General features: G+C 41.3%; 1 long non-coding RNA gene across 2 annotated transcripts in view; it reads left to right on the plus strand.

Annotated features, from left to right (window-relative positions):
* The window catches only part of LOC118392189 (uncharacterized), a 31,699-nt gene extending 11,658 nt beyond the window's left edge, over nt 1-20,041 (plus strand). The window contains exons 2-6 of one of the 2 annotated variants that reach the window (XR_004827319.2): nt 14,917-14,972; nt 15,104-15,168; nt 15,644-15,729; nt 16,034-16,129; nt 16,304-20,041. This is a non-coding gene — a long non-coding RNA (uncharacterized LOC118392189). Of the gene's footprint in view, nt 1-14,916; nt 14,973-15,103; nt 15,169-15,643; nt 16,130-16,279 lie in introns of both variants that reach the window. The other variant, XR_008062834.1, reaches the window with a different exon arrangement.
* The last annotated feature ends 409 nt before the right edge of the window (nt 20,042-20,450 follow it).

Below are 20,450 nucleotides of genomic sequence, written 5' to 3' on the forward strand. Positions count from 1 at the left end.
GGAGGCTGCTTCCTCATCGGAAGGATGCTTTCTCCCTTCAACTCTAGGAATTGGAAATTGGAATGGGATTGCCATAATGCCAGGGGAAAGCTAGTAAGCTTAATTTGATGGACTTTGTGCATGCTCGCCGACGTTAGCCATGATGAGGCTTCTAGTCTATTCTAGGCTAGCTAGCCTCTTGAAAGTAGTACGGTCCATTTAGATCAAGAGAAAATTGTGGTGTAGATATAGGGGTCGGACGAACAGTAGATGAGTCCCCCCCATTTTTCCCCTACATTTTAAAACGCACTTCTTGCAATTATACACAGTTTAACATGAATTATGACTCTCTGGGGGGGTATTTTGAAAACAATGCTGTTTTATAGCTCATCTCATGCTATTCTTTACATTTTTCCATGAGGATTATATTTTTCCCAGTTTTAAAGCATATTTTCTGCTGCTCATGAGGATGACAGAAAATGTTGCAGTTTTTAAGTACCTGTCCAGTGAAAATCTCATATTCTATTAACTCTATGACTCATCCTATAAAAACATGTTAAAACCCTCAAACTTGTATCTCAAATGCTTCCCTTTTCCTCATAAAGGATGGCCAATCAGCGGTCTACTCGCACGAATATTTTTAATGACCTGGTATACGCCCACACCGTTCTGTTGTTGGGGAACACCCACACCATTCCAACACAGACAAGCTGCTTTTTAACATACTTAATTAAACATTTTTGGATGAAAATATTCAAAGAAATCTATTTCATAGAAATCTGGAAACACTGCACAGTGTCTTCAAAGGTCGACATTGGGAAAAAAATGCTAAATTAATGGCTTTAAACTGTATAACTGATCAATGCACCATCATAGGTCATTTAATGCTTAACCCCAAAAATGGATGAATAAGATATTTGTTACTGATCTCTACAGCTTCCATCCAAAAACAAATCCTGTGAAATGACGTCAACACATACTGGAGGAGTTACTGGCTAGCTACAAGTGGCTAGCTTAGCTAACAAACTAGCCAAGGCGGTCCAGGCGCATGACCAGAATGACACCTCAACGAACCACCAAAGGCACACCACATTTCTGTTTGAAAATGGAGAAAGAGGAGGAGTTGGACCGTTTTTGTTCCAAAAGTTGACCATTAAAGCACATTTCTTGCAATTTTGCCATTGTGTTCATATGCTATCTGCGGGGCCCCCAAGCGACGTAAACTACGTATACTAAACAAGAGAGCTACCCAAGCAATTCCACCGATAGGAAGCCGGAATAGCTAGCAATTGCTAGCTCGACTCTGAGAGTTAGCCAACCTGGCTAGCATGCTATGCAGCGCTTGGTAGCTAGCATGGTCTTAAAAGTCTACGTAGGACCGGATCACTGAGGTGGGACCCGGACCCTTCTGGGAAGAGGCAATCACAGGCGTTGGGGGGATACCCACAGAACCTGGTCGGGCTCTCTCTTTGAGTAGCCTCCCGTAACCAGCGACAGAGAGCACAGGAGCCGGGAGACATTCAACCCAACCAAAGTCCAAACGTATCTCCGCGTCCCACAACTCAAACTCGCTGAGGTACGGGCAACCGGGGGGAGAGGAAGTTACTATCGGTAACACCAAGCTCCCTAGATAACGCTACCCTATAATCAATAGAACCTGCGCCACGGACTAGTAGGGAAACAGTGCCCACAGTCCCCTAGCCTCGCACATTAACCGATATGAGCGAGGGCAGCCTGATCATGCACCGAGCCGAGACATACTGGACAAGAAATGTTAGCATCTTTTAATTAATTGGGACATGGTCGCGAACCCCAACCAGACCTGTTAGCCTTTGTCATTTCGGGCGAGTTAGACAATCTTACTTCTTGCTATAGCCAGGACAATTAATCCGAAGAATAACTAATTGTTTGTGATTAAGAAAGGTATGAGAACCATACAAACATCAGCACACAACAACGTCCAGGGGGTGAGCACGCTCTACCACTAAGGGACAGTTTAGTTGGTTCAAAATCCAAAAGGCACTGAGCTAACTTTGTTGCAGGTTGCAGCATGTTATGTTGTAAATGTGAACGTGAGTTAATGCCACCACTTCAGATTACTCTGACGTTTTTTCTTGCACTATACCCAATGATTTATGAAAAATGACTTGATAGGTCGACGTCCTCATTGTGGTTTTATAGACGTGTTTAATACGTTTTATGTACACACTTTATTAGTATACTTATGAATTGCACATGGTTATATTTGGTAACACTTGCTTATTTTCCCTCGACTCCAATCCCTTTCGTAGCATTGGACGGATGTGGGTGGGAGCAATGTCTACGTACGGGTGCATATTATAAACACTCACAAAAGCTCTTGTCGAAGTTCTTGAGGCCGATACATGAAGCTTAATAAAGAGCAGTGATACTATCAAGAGCAGTGTGCGGGTTTCTTCTTTTTTCACAGTTTAGTTGGTGCAACGTAAGACAGTCTCGTGTTCCAATTGTTTGTTTTAGTAGAGTGAATCCTTCTTGTTCATGTGTGCAGCAGTGAGTGCATACTTGCATGTGGCTGTGTACACATTGCTGACAGCACCCGTATACAATTACTGAACAGCAACAGCAGGAAATAAGAGCCGTGGTCAGTTCCCCCAATGATTGAAATGAATCCTATTGAAGATAACCTTTTGGATAGCCTTGCTGTCCATCTCATTCGCACTGAAATGCATCCTCAACCCCGCAATACTCTCAGTACAACAAGGGCCTGTTCATCATGGTGCAAAAGCTGCAGAATATCCAGATAGAAATGTATTGTATAGAACAGGGGCCATATCCACAAAGCCTCAGTGTAGAAAATTGCCCAGCTAGCACATAACGTTCTAAGAACCATATGTTTCTTAGTGCTTGGTGAGATTGTGGTTGTCCTATGGTTATTCTTCATGCAACCTTCCCACTACTTTCTGGGAATGGAGCAGGATAGTTGCTTGGCTTTGGAACATTCTCAGCACATTTAAGGAACTTGCCAGAAACTATATTTTCTTGGTATTTCATTAGTTCAACAGAATGTTACCAAAAGTTCAAAAATGGTTACATTTCATTAACATTTTGGTAATGTTCTAGGAACATGCTCTAGGTGGTTTGACATTGGGAATATTCTCAAATAGTTCTGTTGGAAGGTGAACCTTCACCCCATTCTGAGGTCCTGAGAGCTCTGGAGCAGGTTTTCATCAAGGATCTCTCTGTATTTTTCTCCGTTCATCTTTGCCTCGATCCTGACGAGTATCCCAGTCCCTGGCGCTGGAAAACATCCCCACAACATGATGCTGCCACCACCATGCTTAACCTTAGGGATGGTGCCAGGTTTCCTCCAGACGTGACGCTTGTCATTCAGGCCAATGAGTTCAATCTGGGTTTCATCAGACCAGAGAATCTTGTTTCCCATGGTCTGAGAGTCTTGTGGTGCCTTTGGGCTAGCTCTAAGCGGGCTATCATTTGCCTTTTACTGAGGAGTGGACACCTACTAATTCAAGGGTTTTTCTTTATTTTTACGATGTTCTACATTGTAAGACATCAAAACTATGAAGTAACACATATGGAATCATGTAGTAACCGAAAAAGTGTTAAACAAATCAAAATATATTTCAATTTTGAGATTCTTCAAAGTAGCCACCCTTTGCTTTGTTGACAGCTTTGCACACTCATGGCATTCTCTCAACCAGCTTCACTTGGAATGCTTTTCCAACAGTCTTGAAGGAGTTCCCACATATGCTGAGCACCTGTTGGCTGCTTTTCCTTCACTCTGCAGTCCATCTCAATTGGGTTGAGGTTGGGTGATTGTGGAGACCAAGTCACCTGATGCATCACTCTCCTTCTTGGTCAAATAGCCCTTACACAGCATGGAGGTGTGTTGGGTCATTGTCCTGTTGAAAAACAAATGATAGTTCCACTCAGCACAAACCAGATGGGATGGCGTATCGCTTCAGAATGCTGTGGTAGCCATGCTGGTTAAGTGTGCCTTGAATTCTAAATAAATCACATACAGTGTCACCAGCAAAGCACCATCACACCTCCTCCTCCATGCTTCACAGTAGGAACAACACATGCAGAGATCATCCATTCACCTACTCTGCGTCTCACAGACACGGTAGTTGGAACAAAAAATCACAAATTTGGACACATCAGACCAAAGGACAGATTTCCACCGGTCTAATACCCATTGCTCATGTTTATTGGCAGAAGCAAATCTCTTCTTCTTATTGGTGTCCTTCAACCATGAAGGCCTGATTCACACAGTCTCCTTTGAACAGTTGATGTTGAGATGTGTCTGTTACTTGAACTCTGTGAAGCATTTATTTGGGCTGCAATTTCTGAGGCTGGTAACTCTAATGAACTTATCCTCTGCAGCAGAGGTAACGCTGGGTCTTCCTTTCATCTCTCATGAGAGCCAGTTTCATCATAGCGCTTGATGGTTTTTCTGACTGCACTTGAAGAAACTCAAAAGTTCTTGACATTGTCCTGATTGATTGACCTTCATGTCTTAAAGTAATGATGGACTGTCATTTCTCTTTACTTATTTGAGCAGTTTTTTTTACTCCATAATACAGACTTGGTATTTTACCATATAGGGCTATCTTCTGTATACCACCCCTACCATGTCACAATACATCTGATTGGCTCAAATGCATTAAGAAGGAAAGAAATTCCACAAATGAACGTTTAACAAGGCACACCTGTTAAATGAAATGCTTTCCAGGTTATTACCTCATGAAACTGGTTGCAAGAATGCCAAGCGTGTGCGGAGCTATTATCAAGTAAAAGGGTGGCTACTTTGAAGAATCTCAAATATAAATTATATTTTGATTTGTCATTTTTTGGTGGGGTTAATACATGGTTCCATATGTGTTATTTCATAGTTTTGATGCCTCCAATAGTATTCTACAATGTGGACTTTTGACTGGTACTGTATGTAAATAAGGTATGTCTGTTTTTAAAATTTTTATATATTGGTAAACATTTCTAAAACCCTGTTTTCACTTCATCATTATGGGGTATTGTGTGTAGATTGCTGAGGAAATGTTTTTAAATAATTCATTTTAAAATAAGGCTGTAACGTAACAAAATGTGGAAAAAGTAAAGGGATCTGAATACTCACTGTATATGAGTCTCACTGTCTTGTCTGTCATGTATGCCTACAATTATAGGGAATGCTATCTTCTGGTCTGGTCATTATATTTCTATCTGCAACATTCTGAATGTTTCACCCCAGGCCCTGGCTTGGAAGGTTCAAGGGTGCAACATTACAGGCTGTTCAGATAGAAATGTGTTTGAGTCTGCTGCTCTATGTGTTACATTTCTATATGCAATCTCTATATTTTTCTAAGTGCAGTCAGACGTTTCACTCCAGGTCCTATATGGCCAGCCATCGAGCCACAGAGAGAAGACACCCTTCACTTGAAGTGATAACTGTCTGCTCTATTCATTATATTTCTATCTGTATTCTTCTGCAATGTTCTGAACATTTCAATTCCCCAATTACACCCCAGGCTCTGCTGAGACCTCTGTCGGATAAAGTCTTCAAGTGTTAGAAGTCAGAACTGTTGGCTCTATTCATTATATTTCTCTGTGCAGTGCTCTGCATGTTTCCCCCCAGGCCCTGCACAGCCTGCACAGCTTGCCATGGCACGGAGACACACTTCACTAGAAGTGATAACGGGCTGCTGTAGCCTTCCCCTCCATTATCACATTCCATTGCTTCCCGTTGAACTCTGCAGCGGCGAATTAGCGCCAAGTCCACTCTTTACTGCTACTGCTTGAACTGTAGGTTGTATCCTACATATGCACCCTATTCCCTATGTAGTGGACTACCTTTGACCAGGGCCATAGGGCACATGTAGAAGTAGTGAACTTGTAAAAAGTGGTTACACAAAGTTCTCTTGGATGTTCAGCATTCGAAGTGAGTGACAGAGACCTTTTTGACTTCAAATCAAATCAAATTTGATTGGTCACATACAGTTGAAGTCGGAAGTTTACACCTTAGCCAAATACATTTAAACTCAGTTTTCACAATTCCTGACATTTAATCAGATAAAAAATTCCCTGTCTTAGGTCACCTTATTTTAAGAATGTGAAATGTCAGAATAATGGTAGAGAGAATTATTTATTTAAGCTTTTATTTCTTTCATAACATTCCCAGTGGGTTAGAAGTTAATATATACTCAATTAGTATTTGGTAGCATTGCCTTTAAATTGTTTAACTTGTCTGAAATGTTTTGGGTAGCCTTCCACAAGCTTCCCGCAATAAGTTGGTTGAATTTTGGCCCATTCCTCCTGACAGAGCTGGTGTAACTGAGTCAGGTTTGTAAGGTTTGTAGGTCTCCTTGCTCGCACACGCTTTTTCAGTTCTGATCACACATTTTCTATTGGACTGAGGTAAAGGCTTTGTGAAGGCTCCAATACCTTGACTTTGTTGTCCTTAAGCCATATTGCCACAACTTTGGAAGTATGCTTGGGGTCATTGTCCATTTGGAAGACCCATTTGCGACCAAGCTTTAACTTCCTGACTGATGTCTTAAGATGTTGCTTCAATAAATCCACATAATTTTCCTCCCTCATGATGCCATCTATTTTGTGAACCAGCCCCTTCTGCAGCAAAGCACCCCCACAACATGATGCTGTCCCCCTCCCGTGCTTCATGGTTGGGATGGTGTTCTTCGGGTTGCAAGCCTCCCCTTTCCCTCCAAACATAACAATGGTCATTATGGCCAAACAGTTCTATTTTTGTTTCATCAGACCAGAGGACATTTCTCCAAAAAGTACAGTCTTTGTATCCATGTGCAGTTGCAAACCGTAGTCTGGCTTTTTTATGCCGGTTTTGGAGCAGTGGCTTCTTCCTTGCTGAGTAGCCTTTCAGGTTATGTCGATATAGGACTCGTTTTACTGTGGATATAGATACTTTTGTACCTGTTTCCTCCAGCATTTTCACAATGTCCTTTGCTGTTGTTCTGGGATTGATTGGCACTTTTCACACCAAAGTACATTCATCTCTAGGAGACAGAGCGCGTCTCCTTCCTGAAAGGTATGACGGCTGCGTTGTCCCATGGTGTTTATACTTGCATACTGTTGTTTGTATAGATGGACGTGGTACCTTCAGGCATTTGGAAATTGCTCCCAAGGATGAACCAGACTTGTGGAGGTCTACAATTGTTTTTCTGAGGTCTTGGCTGGTTTCTTTTGATTTTCCCATGATGTCAAGCAAAGAGGAACTGTGTTTGAAGGTAGGCTTTGAAATACATCCACAGGTACACCTCCAATTGACTCAAATGATGTCAGTTAGCCTATCAGAAGCTTCTAAAGCCATTATATAATTTTCTGGAATTTTACAAGCTGTTTAAAGGCACAGTCAACTTAGTGTATGTAAACTTCTGACCCACTGGAATTGTGGTACCGTGAATTATAAGTTGAAAAAGGAGTTTTAATGGCTCCATCCTAAGTTTATGTTAACTTCTGACTTCAACTGTACAGTCGTGGACAAAAGTTTCGAGAATGACTCAAATATTAATTTTCACAGTCTACTGCCTCAGTTTGTTTGATTGCAATTTGCGTATACTCCAGAATGTTACTAAGAGTGATCAGATGAATTGCAATTAATTGCAAAGTCCCTCTTTTCCATGCAAATTAACTGAATCCCCAAAAAACATTTCCTCTGCATTTCAGCCCTGCCACAAAAAGGACCAGCTGACATGATTCTCTCGAGTGTTGTCGAGGACAAGGCTGGAGATCACTCTGTCATGCTGATTGAGTTCGAATAATAGATTGGAAGCTTCGAAAGAAGGGTGGTGCTTGTAATCATTGTTCTTCCTCTGTCAATCATGGTTACCTGCAAGGAAACACGTGACATCATCATTGCTTTGCACAAAAAGGGCTTCGCAGGCAAGGATATTGCTGCCGGTAAGATTGCACCTAAATCAACCATTTCTCAGATCATCAAGAACTTCAAGGAGAGCGGTTCAATTGTTGTGAAGAAGGCTTCAGGGCACTGAAGAAAGTCCAGCAAGCTTCAGGACCGTCTCCTAAAGTTGATTCAGCTGCGGGACCGGGGCACCACCAGTACAGAGCTTGCTCAGGAATGGCAGCAGGCAGGTGTGAGTGCATCTGCACGCACAGTGAGGCGAAGACTTTTGAAGGATGGCCTGGTGTCAAGAAGGGCAGCAAAGAAGCCACTTCTCTCCAGGAAAAACATCAGGGAGGGACTGATTTTCTGCAAAAGGAACAGGGATTGGACTGCTGAGGACTGGGGTAAAGTCATTTTGTCTGATGAATTCCCTTTTCGATTGTTTGAGGCATCTGGAAAAAAGCTTGTCCGGAGAAGACAAGGTGAGCCCTACTATCAGTCCTGTGTCATGCCAACAGTAAAGCATCCTGAAACCATTAACATGTGGGGTTGCTTCTCAGCCAAGGGAGTGGGCTCATTCACAATTTTGCCTAAGAACACAGCCATGAATAAAGAATGGTACCAACACATCCTCCAAGATCAACTTCTCCCAACCATCCAGGAACAGTTTGGTGACGAACAATGCCTATTTTCAGGATAACGTGGCACCTTGCCATAAGGCAAAAGTGATAAGGGGCTCGGGAACAAAACATCGATATTTTGGGTCCATGGCCAGGAAACTCCCCAGACCTTAATCCTCAAGTGGTCAATCCTCAAGAGTCGGGTGGACAAACAAAACCCCACAAATTCTGACAAACTCCAAGCATTGATTATGCAAGAACCTGCTGCCATCAGTCAGGATGTGGCCCAGAAGTTAATTGACAGCATGCCAGGGCAGATTGCAGAGGTCTTGAAAAAGAAGGGTCAACACTGCAAATATTAACTCTTTGCATGAACTTTATGTAATTGTCAACCAAATCCTTTGACACTTATGAAAAGCTTGTAAATATACTTCAGTATTCCATAGTAACATCTGACAAAAAATATCTAAAGACACTGAAGCAGCAAACTTTGTGGAAATTAATATTTGTGTCATTCTCAAAACTTTTGGCCACGACTGTACATACATGGTAAGCAGATGTTATTACGAGTGTAGCGAAATGCTTATGCTCGTAGATCCGACGGTGCAGCAGTATCTAACAGGTAATACCTAACAATTCACAACAAAACCTAATACACACAATCTAGTAAAGGAATGTGATGAGAGTACATAAGTATAAAATATATGGATGAGCAGTGACAGAGCGTCTAAGATGCAATCGACAGTACGAAATAGATAGTGAAGGAGACAGTATATAGTATATACATATGAGATGAGTAATGCGAGATATGCAAACATTCTTAAAGTGACATCATTAAAGTCACTAGTGTTCCATTTATTAAAGTGACCAATGATATCAAGCCTGTAGGTAGGCAGCCGCCTCTCTGTGCTGTTTAACAATAGGTTGGCCTTGAGATAGAAGGTGTTTTTCAATCTCTCTTTCCCGGGTCTGATGCACCTTGTACTGACCTCGCCTTCTGGATGGAAGCGGGGTGAACAGGTCGTGGCTGGGGTGGTTATTGTCCTTGATGATCTTTTTTGCCTTCCTGTGTCCTGGAGGGCAGGTAGTTTGCCCCCGGATGAAGCGTTGTGCAGACCGCACTACCCTCTGGAAAGCTCTGCGGTTGTGGGCGGTGCAGTTTCCGTACCAGGCGGTGATACAGCCTGACAGGATGCTCTCAATTGTACACCTGTAAAAGTTAGTGATAGTTTTCGGTGACAAGCCACATTTTTTCAGCCTCCTGGGGTTGAAGAGGCGCTGTTGCGCCTTCTTCACCACACTGTCTGTGTGCGTGGACCAATTTCAATTTGTGGGTGATATGTACACCGAGGAACTTTCCACCTTCTCCACTGCTGTCCCGTCGATGTGGATAGGGGGGTGCTCCCTTTGCTGTTTCCTGAAGTCCACAATCATCTCTTTTGTTTTGCTGACATTGAGTGAGGTTATTTTCCTGACACCACACTCCGAGGGCCCTCGGGGGAAAAAATACCAGTTTATCTTATATAAGGCTGAAAGGACTAAATGTAATGGTCATTCTGCATTTGAGTACTGTAATTATAATACTGTACATTAGGTCCAATTTATTCTTTACCTTTACACATGATATTTCTTGGTCTTAGACTGAATGGACTGAAGGACTGAATGGAGCCTAATGCTCTTTGTGTTTTCAGTAATAGATAGCTACAATACAAATGCATATTATGTGCATGTGAACCCTTTCAGTAAGACTAAAGGGATCTGGACGTTGCCTAATGTTCATCATAGATTTATACTGAACAAAAGTTAATGTAAGTGTTAGTCTCATGATTCATGAATTGAAGTAAAAGATCCCAGAAATGTTCCAAACAAACAACAGCTTATTTCTCTCAGATTTTGTGCACACATTCGTTTTTATCCCTGTTAGCAAGCATATCTCCTTTGCCAAGAAAATCCATTCACCTGACAGGTGTGGCAAATCAAGAAGCTGATTAATTAAACAGCATGATCATTACACAGGCACAGATGTCTCAAGTTTTGAGGGAGCATGCACTTGACCTGCTGCCGACAGGAATGTCCACCAGAGCCGTTGTCAGATAATTGAATGTACATATCTCCATAAGCCGCCTCCAACGTCGTTTTAGAGAATTAGATACTAGAGGTTGACCGATTAATCGGAATGGCCGATTAATTAGGGCCGATTTCAGGTTTTCATAACAATGGGAAATCGGTATTTTTGGACACCGATTTTGCCGATTTTTTAAATGTAAAGGGAACACTAAAATAACACATCCTAGAACTGAATTAATGAAATATTCTTATTAAATATTTTTTTCTTAACATAGTTGAATGTGCTGACAACAAAATCACACAAAACTTATCAATGGAAATCAAATTTATCAACCCATGGAGGTCTGGATTTGGAGTCACACTCAAAATTAAAGTGGAAAACCACACTACAGGCTGATCCAACTTTGATGTAATGTCCTTAAAACAAGTAAAAATGAGGCTCAGTAGTGTGTGTGGCCTCCACGTGCCTGTATGACCTCCCTACAATGCCTGGGCATGCTCCTGATGAGGTTGGGGGATGGTCTCCTGAGAGATCTCCTCCCAGACCTGGACTAAAGCATCCGCCAACTCCTGGACAGTCTGTGGTGCAACGCGGCGTTGGTGGATGGAGCGAGACATGATGTCCCAGATGTGCTCAATTGGATTCAGGTCTGGCGAACGGGCAAGCCAGTCCATAGCATCAATGCCTTCCTCTTGCAGGAACTGCTGACACACTCCAGCCACATGAGGTCTAGCATTGTCTTGCATTAGGAAGAACCCAGGGTCAACCGCACCAGCATATGGTCTCACAAGGGGTCTGAGGATCTCATCTCGGTACCTAATGGCAGTCAGGCTACCTCTGGCGAGCACATGGAGGGCTGTGCGGCCCCCCAAAGAAATGCCACCCCACACCATGACTGACCCACCGCCAAACCGGTCATGCTGGAGGATGTTGCAGGCAGCAGAACGTTCTCCACGGCGTCTCCAGACTCTGTCACGTCTGTCACATGTGCTCAGTGTGAACCTGCTTTCATCTGTGAAGACCACAGGGCGCCAGTGGCGAATTTGCCAATCTTGGTGTTCTCTGGCAAATGCCAAACGTCCTGCACGGTGTTGGGCTGTCTCCTGGTAGCGCCTCCATGCTCTGGACACTACGCTGACAGACACAGCAAACCTTCTTGCCTCAGCTCGCATTGATGTGCCATCCTGGATGAGCTGCACTACCTGAGCCACTTGTGTGGGTTGTAGACTCCGTCTCATGCTACCACTAGAGTGAAAGCACCGCCAGCATTCAAAAGTGACCAAAACATCAGCCAGGAAGCATAGGAACTGAGAAGTGGTCTGTGGTCACCACCTGCAGAACTACTCCTTTATTGGGGGTGTCTTGCTAATTGCCTATAATTTCCACCTGTTGTCTATTCCATTTGCACAACATCATGTGAAATGTATTGTCAATCAGTGTTGCTTCCTAAGTGGACAGTTTGATTTCACAGAAGTGGATTGACTTGGAGTTACATTGTGTTGTTTAAGTGTTCCCTTTACTTTTTTGAGCAGTGTGTATATATATATATATATATTTTTTTTACACCTTTATTTAATCTTTATTTAACTAGGCAAGTCAGTTAAGAACACATTCTTATTTTCAATGACGGCCTAGGAACGGTGGGTGCCTCGTTCAGGGGCAGAACGACAGATTTTCACCTTGTCAGCTCGGGGGATCCAATCTTGCAACCTTACAGTTAACTCGTCCTTGTGCACTCCACAAGGAGACTGCCTGTTACGCAAATGCAGTAAGCCAAGGTAAGTTGCTAGCTAGCATTAAACTTATCTTATAAAAACAATCAATCAATCATTATCACTAGTTAACTACGCATGGTTGATGATATTACTAGATATTATCTATTGTGTCCTGCGTTGCATATAATCTGACTGAGCATACAAGCATACAAGTATCTAAGTATCTGACTGAGCGGTGGTAGGCAGAAGCAGGCGCGTAAACATTCATTCAAACAGCACTTTCGTGCATTTTGCCAGTAGCTCTTCGTTGTGTGTCAAGCATTGCACTGTTTATGACTTCAAGCCTATCAACTCCCGAGATGGGACTGGATGTAACCGAAGTGAAATGGTTAGCTAGTTAGCGCCCGCTAATAGCGTTTCAAACATAACTCGCTCTGAGCCTTGGAGTGGTTGTTTCCCTTGCTCTGCATGGGTAACGCTGCTTCGAGGGTGGCTGTTGTCGATGTGTTCCTGGTTCGAGCCCAGTTAGGGGCGAGGAGAGGGACGGAAGCTATACTGTTACACTGGAAAGTGCCTATAAGAACATCCAATGGTCAAAGGTTAATGAAATACAAATGGTATAGAGGGAAATAGTCCTATAATCCCTATAATAACTACAACCTAAAACTTCTTACCTGGGAATATTGAAGACTCATGTTAAAAGGAACCACCAGCTTTCATATGTTCTCATGTTCTGAGCAAGGAACTTAAACGCTTTCTTACATGGCACATATTGCACTTTTACTTTCTTCTCCAACACTTTGTTTTTGCATTATTTAAACCAAATTGAACATGTTTCATTATTTATTTGAGGCTAAATAGATTTTTAAAATGTATTATTTTAAGTTAAAATAAGTGTTTTTTCAGTTGTTGTAATTGTTATTATTACAAATAAATGTTTAAAAATCGGCCGATTAATCGGTATCGGCTTTTTTTTTTTTGGGGTCCTCCAATAATCGGTATCGGTTTCGGCGCTGAAAAACCATAATCGGTCGACCTCTAATAGATACTGTACTGTACATAAGGTCCTTAACATTATTATGTGATGTAGTATTTATTATATGTCGATATTAAAGGGATAGTTCACCCAAATGACAAAATTGCACATAGCAGCCAGGTTATCAAACCCAAAGCATTGATTGCTGATACTGTCTCTCCTTGTCCTAAGACTGCTTATAGAGTAAGGAAACCAATATGTAATTTTGGTGAACGATCCCTTTAAATTTGTCAAAAATAATCTAGGTTCTTTTATTTATTGGTTGCCACAGATTAATCTCTACACTGCAGTGATGATACATTTTTAGGTTATCCTTTGATTTATTTATATTTTTTATTTATATTTTATTTTAATATAGGTGATCTCATCCCATTGAGATTAAAAAAGGAACATTTGTCCAAACAAGATTTCCCCATGCCCAGCAATCAAACACTACAGTTTGGGGTATTATAATTAATCCTTTATTTTATGGTGGTCCCATTGAGATTTAAAAATCTATAACAAGGGATATCACCCGAAAACATTGCCCCAGCAATCCGACATGACAGTATTTGGGTATTATTACACTAGTATTATTATCACTGGTATTCTGATTCAGTATTAGGTGGTGGTAGTGTTGATCCTATTGCCTAAGTTCAGCTGGGTTCAGTCACACGCTCTGCCCGGTCTCTGCTCTGGAGGATCCTTCATGATCATTTAAGATAAAACAATGACACTTAAGGTTTATTTAAGAACCCATACTTTTCCATCAGTTTATTTTTGAACCTTTGTAGACTTAAGGGGTGCTTTGAAGAACCCTTTTCAAAAGAGCGGTGCGTTTTGGAACCAGCAGTGTGCTCGTGAGTAAAGGGCGCTCGTGCGTATAATTCGAATTGAGACGGTTGGTCAGAAGATGCACTGGAAGCGGGAAGTGGGTGGATGGTTGTAGACCCCCGACAGGTGAGAGACAACTGCAAAGGATCGATGAGAAAGGTGAGTAAATGTTAGCTATTCGATAGCAAAGATAAGTGATATCAAAAAACAAAAAAACAGTACATCAAGTAATGTAGTCTTCGTTTTTCATCAGCTAGCCTGTAATATTAGCTGCTAATTGTTGGTACATTTTAGCTAACGTTATCTTGCTAGTTAAAGTTACTGTAACGTTAGCTAACTTTAGCTAGCTAGATTCAATATTACAAAATTTTAATCCTCATTTAAACCCATAATACACTCTCACCACTCCTTCCATCCTCCTCCCTTAAGACTTTCACACACACACAGAGAGAGAGAGAGAGAGAGAGAGAGAGAGAGAGAGAGAGAGAGAGAGAGAGAGAGAGAGAGAGAGCGAGAGGGAGATAACCCAATCTAGGTTATATTAAAGGTGAAATGTGCAGAAATTGTTCCGCCATTCCCTGATTTAAAAAATTCTAATAGTTTGCCTAATTTCAGTTTGTGTCAAAACAAGCATTCATTGTGTAAAGAATGATTGTACCATCTAAACCTCTGTTAAATATATTTTCTATAACCCAAAATATTTTTTGTTCAGCAGTTTGAAGCTGATGTACTAAACTGAAAGAAAGAAACATGTATATGTTACATTTGATATCAACTACTCATGTTGATTGTGTTTAATTTATCTCTTTCAGGGTGGTGTGTCGGGATGGACTGCTCTGATGGAGAAACTCAACCTCCACAAACGGCTGTAAGACAGACACACACAGATGACCCAATCTAGGTTATGTTAGACTTGCAACCCAGTATACTTGGTTGTAAACTTGACAAAACGATTTCAACCCATAAAAGATTATCTTACCATCTCTTTTCATCCTCCAGTTAAGTTGTAGATAGTTTGGGATCTGGGAGCTGTGATAGAGAAATGTATCAAACTCCACAAACCGGTAAGGCACACACACACACACACACACACACACACACACACACACACACACACACACACACACACACACACACACACACACACACACACACACACACACACACACACACACACACACACACACACACACACACACACAGAGAGATGACCCATGCTATGGTTATGTTAAACTTGACAAAAAAGAAGAATAAATCAATCAGATTAGTGAGATGCATTTGATATCGAATACTCATGTTGTTTATGTCGTGATTGTGTCTAATGTATTTGCAGTGTGATTATTGTGTGTTCTGTTCCTCCTGTCTCTGTCCTCCATACTCTCTCTCTCTCCGTACTCTTGTCATAGTCACTGCAGCTGATAAGCATAGCACGTACTTAACTTTACCGGATGATAACCAACGCCATTATTCAATGTAATTTGCATTACAAACCAAATTGCTCATTTAAACGTTGTCTTGTATGTTTCTATTTTGCTGTAGGTACCCCACACTACCCGGCAATACATGTGTGCACAGCTCTCATTCAAAAGTACTCCTTGTTGAGAGACCAGACAGGGAAGGGATATGTAAGAATTCTTGAATTTTCCTACTCACATTGATTCACACACTAAGAACCTTTTTACACCATTGTGCCTACCCAGACCATAATGTGCTGGCTTAGATGTTTACTTCTCACATTGGTTATTCCATCACATTCGCAGCAGCATAAAAAGACCATCTATTGTTATGTAATTAACTACTATGTCTGCTCCTCTGACCTCACTTCCAATAATCCGTCATGACATTTCTCATGTACCCTTTACAGTATGCAGCCATTCTAATTCCATTCATTCGAATCCAGCCTTTTTATTATACACCCTTAAATTGAAGGTCTCGAGGCCACTGCAGCCATTTTGCTCCTCCCCTACCTTTGCTCCTCCCCTACCTCCTCAAAGAAGATCCAAGTGGGCTGTACGTCACAGACATGTATGTGTTTCTCAGCGGACAAATAGATAAATGAAAAGTTAGTAATAATACTGTGTAAGGGGTGCTCAGTTGTTAACATACTGTTTGAAATATGACTTGAGAAACCATATTTGAAAATGTGTATTTTTTTTCATTTTTTTTTACTTACAGTGTGTAAATTTCCCCATTACCTAGAATGATTAGAGCCAAGTCCAACTGTTCCTGGATGGAGAGGAGCTACATGCCAGAGGACATCTCCATGGGATTGAGATTGGCAATGGGAGTCCATTTTGTTTTTAACATTGAGCATGCAGCATCAGTGAAAAACACTATGCTGAGCATTCAGAAACGTGTTCTGGGAATTTATGAGGGGGGTAAATTACCAACAAATGTTGAATGGCAAACTTTTTTCCCCCAGTGTCTGTGTTATTTTGCCCATCTTCATCTTTTCTTTTTATTGGCCAGTCTGAGATATGGCTTTTTCTTTGCAACTCTGCACAGAAGGCCAGCATCCCGGAGTCAGCCTCTTCATTGTTGACGTTGAGACTGGAGTTTTGCAGGTACTATTTAATGAAGCTGCCAGTTGAGGACATGTGGGGCATTTGTTTCTCAAACGAGATACTCTAATGTACTTGTCCTCTTGCTCAGTTGTGCACCAGGGCCTCCCACTCTTTCGATTCTGTTTAGAGCCAGTTTGCGCTGTCCTGTGAAGGGAGTAGTACACAGCATTGTACGAGATCTTCAGTTTCTTGGCAATTTCTCGCATCAAAAGGCCTTCATTTCTCAGAACAAGAATAGACTGATGAGTTTCGGAAGAAAGGTCTTTGTTTCTGGCCATTTTGAGCCTGTAATCGAACCCACAAATGCTGATGCTCCAGGCCAGTTTTATTGCTTCTTTAATCAGAAGAACAGTTTTCAGCTGTGCTAACATAATTGCAAAAGGGTTTTCTGATGATCAATTAGCCTTTTAAAATGATAAACTTGGATTAGCTAACACAACGTGCCATTGGAACACAGGAGTGATGGTTGCTGATAATGGGCCTCTATGCCTATGTAGATATTCCATTACAAATCAGCCATTTCCAGCTACAATAGTAATTTACAACATTAACAATATCTACACTGTATTTCTGATCTATTTGATGTTATTTTAATGGACAAAAAATGTGCTTTTCTTTCAAAAACAAGGAAATATCTAAGTGACCCCAAACTTTTGAACGGTAGTGTATATACTGTATGTATGTTTTTATGTTTAGATTCATAATATAATTTAAAAGTATGCATTAAGGGATCTGTAATAGAATAAATGTGGCAAGATGTCTACATTACGAATGTAGACATTAATAAAGGCATTTCTAATAATGTGTGACACATGGTGCCAGGTTTCCTCCAGACGTGACGCTTGGCATTCAGGCCAAAGAGTTCAATATTGGTTTCATCAGACTAGAGAATCTTGTTTCTCATGGTTTGAGAGTCTTTAGGTGCCTTTTGGCAAACTCAAAGCGGGTTGTCGTGTGCCTTTTACTGAGGAGTGGCTTCCATCTGGCCACTCTAACATAAAGGCCAGATTGGTGGAGTGCTGCAGAGATGGTTGTCCTATCTCCACAGATCAAGTCTAGAGCTCAGGTTCTTGGTCACCTCCCTGACCAAGGCCCTTCTTCCCCGATTTCTCAGTTTGGCCAGGCAGCCAGTTCTAGGAAGAGTCTTGGTGGTTCCAAACATCTTCCATTTTAGAATGATGGAGGCCACTGTGTTCTTGGGGACATTCAATTCTACAGAAATTGTTTGGTACCCTTCCCCAGATCTGTGCCACGACACAATCCTGTTTTGTTGCTCTATGGATAATTCCTTCAATCTCATGGCTTGGTTTTTGCTCTGACCATGCACTGTCAACTATGGGACCTTATATAGACAGGTGTGTGCCTTTCCAAATCATGTCCAATCAATTGAATTTACCACAGGTGGACTCCAATCGAGTTGTAGAAACATCTCAAGTGTGATCAATGGAAACAGGATGGACCTGAGCTCAATTTCGAGTCTCATAGCAAAGGGTCTGAATTCTTAAGTAAATAAGGTATTTCTGTTTTTTATTTGTAATAAATTTGCGGGAAAAAAAAACTGTTTTGCTTTTTCATTATGATGTATTGTGTGTAGATTGCTGAAGATTTCATAAAAAAAAAAAAAAACATTTTAGAATAAGGCTGTCAAGTAACAAAATGTGGATAAAGTCAAGGGGGCTGAATACTTTCCGAAGGTGCTGTACAAAGCGGTTAAGAGCGTTGGGCCAGTAACCAAAGGGTCGCTGGATTGAATCCCCGAGCCGGCAAGGTGGAAAAATCTGCCATTCTATGCTTGAGCAAGGCAGTTAACCCCCAACAACGGCTTCCCCGGCGCCGAATAAGGCAGCTCCCCGCACCTCTCTGATTCAGAGGGGTTGAGTTAAATGTGGAAGACACATTTCGGTTGAATGCATTCAGTTGTGCAACTGACTTGGTATCCCCTTTCCCTTCTCTTTAATTCAGCTCCACCCTGGTGTTTCTGTAGTGCACTTGGAATAGAGTTTTCAAAAACACTGGATTGATGCAAATAATCATGATTCAGAAAGTATTCACACCCCTTGACTTTTTCCAAATTTTGTTGTGTTACAGCCTGAATTTAAGATGGATTACATTTAGATGGTTGGCCACCCCATAATATGAAAGTAGAATGATGTTTTTCTGAACATTTTTTACAAATTAATTGAAAAAGAATAGCTGAAATATCTTGAGTCAATAAGTTTTCAAACCCTTTGTTATGGCAAGCCAAAATAATTTCAGGAGTAAAAATGTGCTTAACAAGTTACATAATAAGTTGCATGTATTCACTCTGTGCAATTATAGTGTTTTACATCATTTTTAATGACTACCTCATCTCTGTACCCAACATCTACAATTATTTGTAAGATCCCTCAGTCGAGCACTGAATTCCAAACACAGATTCAACCACAAAGACCAGAGAGGTTTTCCAATGCCTTGCAAAGAAGGGAACCTATTGGTAGATGGGTAAAAAATAAATAAAAAGCAGACATTGAATATCCCTTTGAGCATGGTGAAGATATTAATTACACTTTGGGTGGTGTATCAATACACCAAGTCACTAAAACAATACAGGCGTTCTTCCTAACTCAGTTGCCGGAGAGGAAGGACACCGCTCAGGGATTTCACCATGAGGCCAAAACAGTTACAGAGTTGAATGGCTGTGATAGGAGAAAACTGAGGATGAATCAACAACATTGTAGTTACTCCACAATAATAACATAATTGACAAAGTGAAAAGAAGGAAGCATGTACAGAATACACATTTTCCAAAACATGCACCCTGTTTAGCAACAAGGTAATAAAGTAATACTGCCAAAAATGTGGCAAAGCAATTCACTTTTTGTCCTGAATGCAAAGTGTTATGTTTAGAGATGAATTTACCCTGGACAAAAACTGGACAAAAACCTATAACACCAGGCCAAATCTACACCTGAGTTGCTTTACCAAGAAAACAGTGCATGTTCCTGAGTGGCTGAGTTACAGTTTGGACTTAAATCTACTTGAATATCTATGTCAAGACCTGAAAATGGTTGTCTAGCAATGATGAACGACCAATTTCGAAAAGAATAAATCCAGGTGTGGAATGCTCTTAGAGCCTTACCCAGAAAGACTCACAGCCATACTTGCAGCCAAAGGTTACATATGTTCAGAAATTCCTGGTTTGCATACCCATTCTTGCCTTAACATTTATCATAACTTGGAACATTTCCTACTCCCCTACCCCATGCTGTTTGAGAGCTCAGCCCGTGCTCTGTATGTGTGCAGGCCGCATGTAATAAATACACATAATGAACGAACAGCTTCGGGTAATCCATCCGTTTAAAAAACAAACATATATATATATATATATATAAAGCATAGATTACAAAAATAGCATTATTACAACAACAAAAAAAGCATTTAACTGGCTCTAGCTGCCCATTGACGGGATGGTCATCCGGGTTTCCAAAACATCCCCTGTATGTCGGACCCTGACAGAGGGACATTCCCTTGTTGTTGCTTCTTCAGAAAGTTTGGGTCAATTGCACATTACTGTTTTGAATAAATCATGATGATAAAAAAAAACTTGACCATGTACATTTCTTTCACTGGAACCCTGGCAACCAATTAAAAATGTGTGTTGCACTGTCAAGTCAAACGGTCGCAAATGTGACTTTTTTGGTCGCAGCATTCGTGTTTGTGTGTGCTGTGTCTGTGTATGTTTGTGTGTGTCTCCCCTGCCTCTCATACCCCCTGCACATAAACATTTACGCTCACAAAGCCAA

Source organism: Oncorhynchus keta, chromosome 13 (genome assembly GCF_023373465.1).
Source record: "Oncorhynchus keta strain PuntledgeMale-10-30-2019 chromosome 13, Oket_V2, whole genome shotgun sequence".
Classification (NCBI taxonomy): domain Eukaryota; kingdom Metazoa; phylum Chordata; class Actinopteri; order Salmoniformes; family Salmonidae; genus Oncorhynchus; species Oncorhynchus keta.